At 41.8% G+C, this 7,897-nt stretch overlaps 1 long non-coding RNA gene across 1 annotated transcript; it reads left to right on the forward strand.

The window, feature by feature from the left end:
- Positions 1 to 2,447: 2,447 nt before the first annotated feature.
- Positions 2,448 to 7,490, forward strand: LOC138849612 (uncharacterized). Its single transcript, XR_011388578.1, has 3 exons — positions 2,448 to 2,877; positions 3,863 to 3,993; positions 7,175 to 7,490. It is a non-coding gene; the product is annotated as an uncharacterized lncRNA (long non-coding RNA).
- The last annotated feature ends 407 nt before the right edge of the window (positions 7,491 to 7,897 follow it).

Below are 7,897 nucleotides of genomic sequence, written 5' to 3' on the forward strand. Positions count from 1 at the left end.
TCTTCCTGAGTCTGTTCACATCCTCATCCCTCTCTGCTTGCTTCTGTGTCTGAATCTCCTCTGTTGAGAACATCAGTCATATTGAATTGGAGCCCTCGTCGATGACCTCACTTCAACCTGATTATCTCTGTAAAGATTCTGTCTCCAAATGTACCAGTGTATTGGGGGTTAGGACTTCATTCAGCATTGGAGTTTTGGTAGAGGGAGCACAACTCAACCCATAACGCTGGTCTTTCAGATGTCATTTCTATTAGAGGGACTTAACCATTGTTCAGATCTCCTGTAGGCGTAACAATTAATGCTGAAAATTTCCTACCAGGAAGTAGCCAGAGTATTGGTTTCCGAGGCACTGAAAGGACACAGGCAGTCCTTGGCAGCTCTCTGCAGTGGCCAGAGGAAACTTGCTTGGAAGCACATTCCTCACCCTACCAAGAAAAGGCTAGAAAAATGTAACTCTCTACCTGGCTCAGATTCTGTGCAGGGGAGGGGCAGAGGCTAATGAGCAGTTTTCCCATCCACAGGGAGTCCTGGTCCCACCTGATCCCAGCCCTTTCAGCTCCACCTTAAACACACACAGCCAGGCAGCTCTTAGCTTGGGCGCAACACCAGCTTTTAAATGCCTAGCCTGGATTGTAGCAGGTAAATTGCTGGGTGTCTGTATGGCGTGTTATTTACTCTACTGCACTTTATCTGTGTTTATAAACCCTCTGCTTAGTTTGCCTGCCAACTTCACTGTGGAATAATTGAAACTAAAAAAAAAAAAAAAAAGGAAGAAGAAAGCAAGTGCCAAAATCTAAAGTTCTCATCCATAAAACAAAAAGAAAAATTAAGCTGGCTTTCTAAGGTAAACGATGTTCTATCTGGCACAGAACAATTCTAAAATCATTTCAAAAATAGAAAAAAATAAGGAAATATTTTCTAATTGACCTAGGAATTTGTACAGTTGACAAGCTATAACTGTATAAAATCTGATGATGATTTTTATTTCATTAGTGTTTTCTTATTCATTTGCCATGTTACCATATATTTGTGTATATATATATGCCACAATCTATGAGCGCGAATAATATAAAAATTATCAAAAATTATATTATACAATGAAATAAAATGAGTTTTATGCCATTTGACCAGTGAATTTCCAACTTCTAAATATTTACACCAAATTTATCTAAAACTCTGTGTCCAAGCACCCCATCACTCGGCCCGCATGCCCCAGATAAGATCATCTCACTCTTCTTCATGACATGCTTTTTTAGTTCCTTGTTTCTCTAAATTGAGTTCAGTGACTTTGTTCTCATTTAGGCTCTGCACAACCTGGAATCCAACTTGATGTATTTTATCTCTTAGTTTTTATCCTAGTATCAGCATTGGGGAATATTTTTCCTTTTTGTGTGTGTGTATTTATATATATATATATATATATATCATGCTTTATTTTCATATGATTGAAAGAAAAGATAACTGCAGTTTACATGTCTGGTAGTCTCTCTTCTAAAACATCTCTCCACTGCTCATCTTAGTTCTCTGCGGCTCTGCTTTGCTTGTGTGTGACCTAGATTGGAAGCTCCTCAGGCAGGGATCTTGTCACTTGGTGCTTTGTTAATGTGTTCTAGACACTTCTTCCAAGACTGAGTAATCACAGTATGCAAACTGGGGAGTGATTAGATTATGAACCTGAATGATAGTACATCCTACAGTTAGGTTAGGGTGTGATCAGGAAGCACAGATAGTCAGAGGTAAAATGATTAAACAAAAGAACAGTTGGAAATAAGTTTATTACAAGGGTAAGGAAACTCCAGTCCCTTGCAATGTGGCTCTCTGTGTCAGGGCCAGAAAAGAAGCTGCAGGTAAAGCCTGATGCTCTGGAAAGACTCGCACGGGCAGGTGTGCCGGATAGTCTAAACACAGAAGGAAGAAGCCCTGCTCTGTTCATTGGAGACTCAGCGGAAACTGGAAAAGGAAAGCTATTCCTCAGGTACAGAAGGTCAATGATATTTGAAAAACATGTTGGCTATACTGCCTCCCTTGGAAACTGATCTGGCTATTTATTCTGATTCAAATGAACTTCTTTCTTGTCTCCATGCAGTTATGGCCACAACCCCTGTGTCTCCTAGAAACTTGGAAAGTGACAAAGCGGAACAAAATTTAAAGATACACCTCTTTTTTAAATTTTGTTTTGTTTTGTTGTTTTTTAGACACACCTCTTATCTGGTGAAAGGTCACTTCCAGTTATTTCCTTATGTGCAATCCTCAAAATCCTAATTAGGTATCCGGGGGCCCCATATTTGTGAATATACAAAGGAGCCTCCTCAACTACTTCTGAAAAAGCAAAGAAATATAAATGGTTAGAAAAATTCTCAGAAATTTAGGAGAATAAAGAGTTAAGAAGTTTGAAAAGTAATCATGTTTACAGGAAGGAAAAGTCCCTCCCCACGGCGGGTGCTTGTGGGACCCAAGGCTCCTGGGAAAGCCATGTTCTTCTTGCTGCCTCTGGGCGGGGGCTGCACCACTCCCTGGGAGTGAGGTATGGAGTGCGGGTCTGTGGCAGATCTCCTTAAGCCCGAGGCAGCTGAGGATTAAAGAGCTGTTCAGACAGTAGGGCTTTGATGCCAAGGCCAAGCTATGCAGTGCATGATTTGGCTCTGTGAACGCTCCTGAATCAGTCTCTCCCAGGGTTCTCACCACGGGGGAGTTAAAGGGTGACAACGCAGGGTCTGGAAGAGTTGTCACCTTTGCTGACTCTGGGAGCAGAAGAGTTACTGACTCCTCACAACACAGCAAGACCTTGTTGGGAGGATGTTCACAGCCCCTGCTGAGGTCGGTGAAGATGGCTCTCTGGAGGAACAAACATGCACAAGAGAACGTAAAGGTGGCAAGGTAAAAGACACTCACTTCTCAGCTCTCCTGCAAGCTCTCGGAGGTGACAGGGCTCGCTGAGATCCAGTAAGCAGGTCTGGCAAATTTTCTTGAGGGTATCCCATTATGGGGTTTAGGCATCTTTTCAAGATAGGCTAAAATTAAATACAACAAAAATAACATGAGATATGCCTGGAATCCTGTGATAGGAAATATTTTACCTTTGGGAGTTCAAGAAAAGGTGACAGATGTTGGCATTGTGGCACAGTAGGCTAAGCCACTGCTTGTGACACTACCATCTCATATCAGAGTGCCGATTCAAGTCCTGACTGCTAGGCTTCCAATCCAGCTTCCTGTTACTGCACCTGGAAAGGCATCAGAAATGCTTGGGCCACTGCCACCCATGTGGGAGACCCTAATGGGATTCCCAGGTTCTGGTTTCAGAGTGGCCCAAACCTGGTTGTTGTGGCCATTTGGGGAGTGACCAGTGATGGAAGATCTCTCCTATTCTCTCTCTCTCTCACTTTAGCTTGCAAATAAATAAATAAATCTTCAATAAAAAAAAAGATCGACAAGCTAGCTTAACCTCTTTGAGAACAAAACGAGTGTGTGTTTTAATACTAACACTGAAGTAAGAATTGAAACCAAGAAAACTGTTTCAATATCTTTCCTGTTTATTATCTTTGTATTAATTCTACCTATCATTTTAAAAGGTCATTAATAAATCAATCAGGACATTTATGCTCTGCACACATTACATGGAATTAATAGTTCTGTCATGTGCCTGACTCAAAGTTGTACATCATCACTAGAACACCAAAAATGTCAGAAAAAATAGAACACATTTTGCTCAGTTTAATTAGACTTTGTTCTCCTACAAAAATATTGCTACTTTTAAAATATTTTGGGGCCAGCATTGTGGCATAGTTGGTAAAGTCACTGCCTGTGGTGCTGGCATTCCATATTGGCTCTGGTTCATGTCCCGACTGCTCCACTTCTGATATAGCTCCCTGCCAACGGAAGATGGTCCCCGTGCTTGGGCCCTGCCATCCACCTGAGAGACCCAGATGAAATTCCTGGCTCCTGGCTTCATCCTGGCTGACCTCTGACCATTGCAGTCACTTGAGGAGTGAACCGGTAGGTAGAAGATCTTGGTCTCTCTGTCTCTCCCTTTCTATGACTCTGGTTTTCAAATAAACAGATAAATCTTTTTTTTTTTTTGACAGGCAGAGTGGACAGTAAGACAGAGAGACAGAGAGAAAGGTCTTCCTTTGCCCATGGTTCACCCTCCAATGGCCGCCGCAGCTGGGGCGCTGCGGCCGGCGCACCGCGCTGATGCGAAGGCAGGAGTCAGGTGCTTCTCCTGTTCTCCCATGGGGTGCAGGGCCCAAACACTTGGGCCATCCTCCACTGCACTCCCTGGCCACAGCAGAGAGCTGGCCTGGAAGAGGGGCAACCGGGACAGAATCTGGTGCCCAGACCGTGACTAGAACCCAGGGTGTCGGCGCCACAGGCGGAGGATTAGCCTATTAAGCTGCGGCACCGGCCTAAACAGATAAATCTTTAAGAAAATATTTTCTTGCCAGCTTTATACTGTTATTTGGTACAGTTTCTTTGTCATAAAACAAGCCACAAAATGTGTGACTCAATTGGCAATACTTTATGTGCTTGAAGCAAAATCTAAGAAATTGCATTTTAAAACTCTCAGAACTGTTAAAATGAGGTGAAAACCACTTACTTCAAGTGACCAAATAGAAATATTTAAAACTGGGAACATTTTAAGATATGTTACCAATAACCATTTTAGGAAACAGCTATTAAAATTTCAATAGTTCAATTTCCGAACAAGACACTGCAATTTTGACAACTATTACATTCTTCATAGTGTGAGGAGTTTTTCACAGATAAGGTTGTTATTCCCATTTGTAAATCTATTTGAAATATATGTGGTTTGAAGATAAGCCATTTTGAGTTTTGTTACTTTAAGCAATCCATTCATAGGGAATAGCAAAACCAAAAGGAATATTGTTAATCACACAATTTTTATTTCTTTGTGTGCATCTGTTTTTAGATTGGGCAGAGTTTGGAAAACTCAAAGCCTGGGAACCCAAACAACATTAGGAGGCTTGAAATGTTGAAGTGATACTTACTTGTTACATTCTCATCTGTGTGCTAAACGTTTATGGATATGCTTATGTGTAGAAATAACCATATACATGCACGTGCAACTACATGCATTTCCTTCTTCATCTAATTAGCATTTCATTTTGATTTTCTTCACCTGTGTTTTGGGAACATGTTTTTTTCCCTGGGATTCGTGGAGTATAAAGTGTGTAAGAATTGAAGAGACAGTTTTTAGGGTTCACATCTGTGGATAGCTCCTTGGGCTAAATTCAATACATTGAACAAATTTGGAGTTCCTCATTTCTACAGAACCAACAAACTTCCCACATTTCCTTTAAGGTTGTTATCAAGATCTTATCTAGGGGCCAAGGTGCCATAAAATTATGCTTTCCCAAGGCTGTCTAGTAAACACCCTTCCTGAGTATCTCACTCACTGGAAATAACTCACTCTTTTCCATGGCCTCAGCACCTATTGACAATTTCAAGTTGGATTTAGCTTTTTCTACATAATAATTTTTTAACCATCACAATATGTTTTTGTCCCTGCTACTGCCTTAAAATTATTCTTCCCAAAGTTACAATCCATCAGGATTCTTGTCACCAAATCCAATAAATACTTGTCAGTCAATATCTTCTCTGTTCAGGAGTTGTCAATATTGATCACTCACTCAGTCTCCGGGGTTAACATTCATTGTTTATCTCTTGACCCACGGGTGTTCCTCTTTCTTCAAACTTGCCATATTGAGTTGCCTCCAAAATCTGCTGCTTTTTAGAACTTTGCAGTCTCAGTTAGTAACAGGACACATCCACCCAAGAGGTATGGTATTATTGCCTGATAGATAAGGTGGTTAGACATACCAGGCTCTAAATCCTCTCTTTGCCACCCTGTATGCTCTTCTGAAAAATTACCTGACTCCAACTTTCCTCTAAAACTGAGATAATTGTACCTTTATCATGAGGTTGTTATGAAGATTAAGCAAGGTCATGCAAAATACATAATACATGTTAGATTCCCTTGTCTTAAGTTTTTCCTAACTGCTTTAGCCAGAAGCTTGGAGTCATCCTAGGCTCATCTCTTCTTATCATTAAACTTGGTGAGTTTCACAAAGTGTTCACCAAATTCTGTTGATGGAAATTTCCAAAATTTTCTAAAATCCATTGCTTCCTACCAATTTTCATGGCCTCATTTATTGACTAGATCGTTGCCGCAATTTCCCTGATCAAGTTAAATCAGCTCTCACAGTAGAAATAAAATTGTTTTAAAAATGCAAATCTGATCTTGACTGAGCCCAATTTAAATCCTTCTGTGGCTTCCTGCAAACTTCATATCAAGTCCAACTCCAGAGCATGGTAGGAAGGGTGCTTTCTGGCCAGGTTCTGCACTGTATCTTCAGATCCAAGTCCTGCTCCTCCCCAGCACAAATCATACCTGGATTTTCTGGAAAATCTCTTCCTCTCCATGTCTTTATCACTTTCCACGTGTGTTTATCACTCTTTAAACTCTCTCTCTCTCTTTTAAAAGATTTATTTGAAAAGCAGAGTTACAAGGAAGGGGAGGCAGGGCCAGAGAGGGAGAAGCTTTCCATCTGCTAGTTCGCTTCCCAAATGGCTGCAGTGACCAAAACCAGGAGCCCAGGTCTCCCAGTTGAGCATAGGGGCCCAAGCACTTGGACCATCTTCCACTGCTCGCGCAGGTGCATTAGCAGGGAGCTGGATCAGAAGTGGAGCAACTAGGATTCGAATCAGCTCCCATAGGGGATGCTGGCACTGTGGCATAATGGGTTAATCTGCCACTGACAGTGCAGGCCGTTCCTTAAATTCTCTTTCCATCTCCTTCATGTTAACCACATGGTTCATGTGGTTAACATCTTGGCCTCCTTCAAAGTCACCTCAGGCTTCCTGGTGAGCCAGTCTGCTTTAATGCTCTTTCTGCCTCTGTTCTTCTTGTCACAGCCTGTGTATTTTAGCCACAGCATGGATTATATATGTATTTTTTCTCATCACATTAATTATCTCGCTTCCATGGTAGACCAGAAGTCCATTACGAGCATGTTATGACTTTTGGATATAAAACATGCTTTGTAAATATTATGGTTCAATACCTGTACGAGAAAACTTCAAAAAATTTGTGGAAAAAATGGAATGAAAAGACAAATTTATTTTAGTAAAGACATTTTTTTCAAAATCCGTGCAGGGGCTTGTGCTCTGGCATAGTGGGTAAAGCTGCAACCCTGCAGTGCCAGCATCCCATATGGGCACCAGTTTGAGTCCTGGCTGCTCTACTTCTGATTCAGCTCTCTGCTGTGACCTGGGAAAGCAGTGGAGGATGACCCAAGTCCTTGGGCCCCTGCACCCGACTGGAAGACCCGAAGGAAGCTCCTGATTCCTGGCTTCTGATTGGCGCAGCTCCAGCCACTGCAGCCAATTGGGGAGTGAACCAGCAGATGGAAGACCTCTTTGTCTCTCCCTCTCTCTGTCTATAACTCCACCTCTCAAACAAATAAATAAAATCTTTTAAAAAAATATTATGAGAGATTGGCCCATGTGATTATATAGGCTGAGCAGTCCAGTGATCTTCCACTTGCAAGAAGGCCAGGAAGATCAGCAGTTGCAATTCTAGTCCAGGCCCAAAGGCTCAGGTACACAGAGTACCAACGTCCAAGAGCAGGAGAAGATGGATGTCCCAGCTGAAGAAGAGAGAGTGAATTTGCCATTCTTCCTTAGATGATGCCACTTTGCTTTACTCATTCATCAGTTCAAATGCTATCTCTCCCAGAAACACCGACAGAGATGCACACATAGAAAACCATTTTGCCATCTAGCTGGGCATCTTTTGACTCTGTCAAGTTGATGCATAAAATTAAACATCATGTACCTTCTGGATTTTCTGATCCTTTACTTGCACATGCAGGTTTCA

Source organism: Oryctolagus cuniculus, chromosome 5, assembly GCF_964237555.1.
Source record: "Oryctolagus cuniculus chromosome 5, mOryCun1.1, whole genome shotgun sequence".
Classification (NCBI taxonomy): domain Eukaryota; kingdom Metazoa; phylum Chordata; class Mammalia; order Lagomorpha; family Leporidae; genus Oryctolagus; species Oryctolagus cuniculus.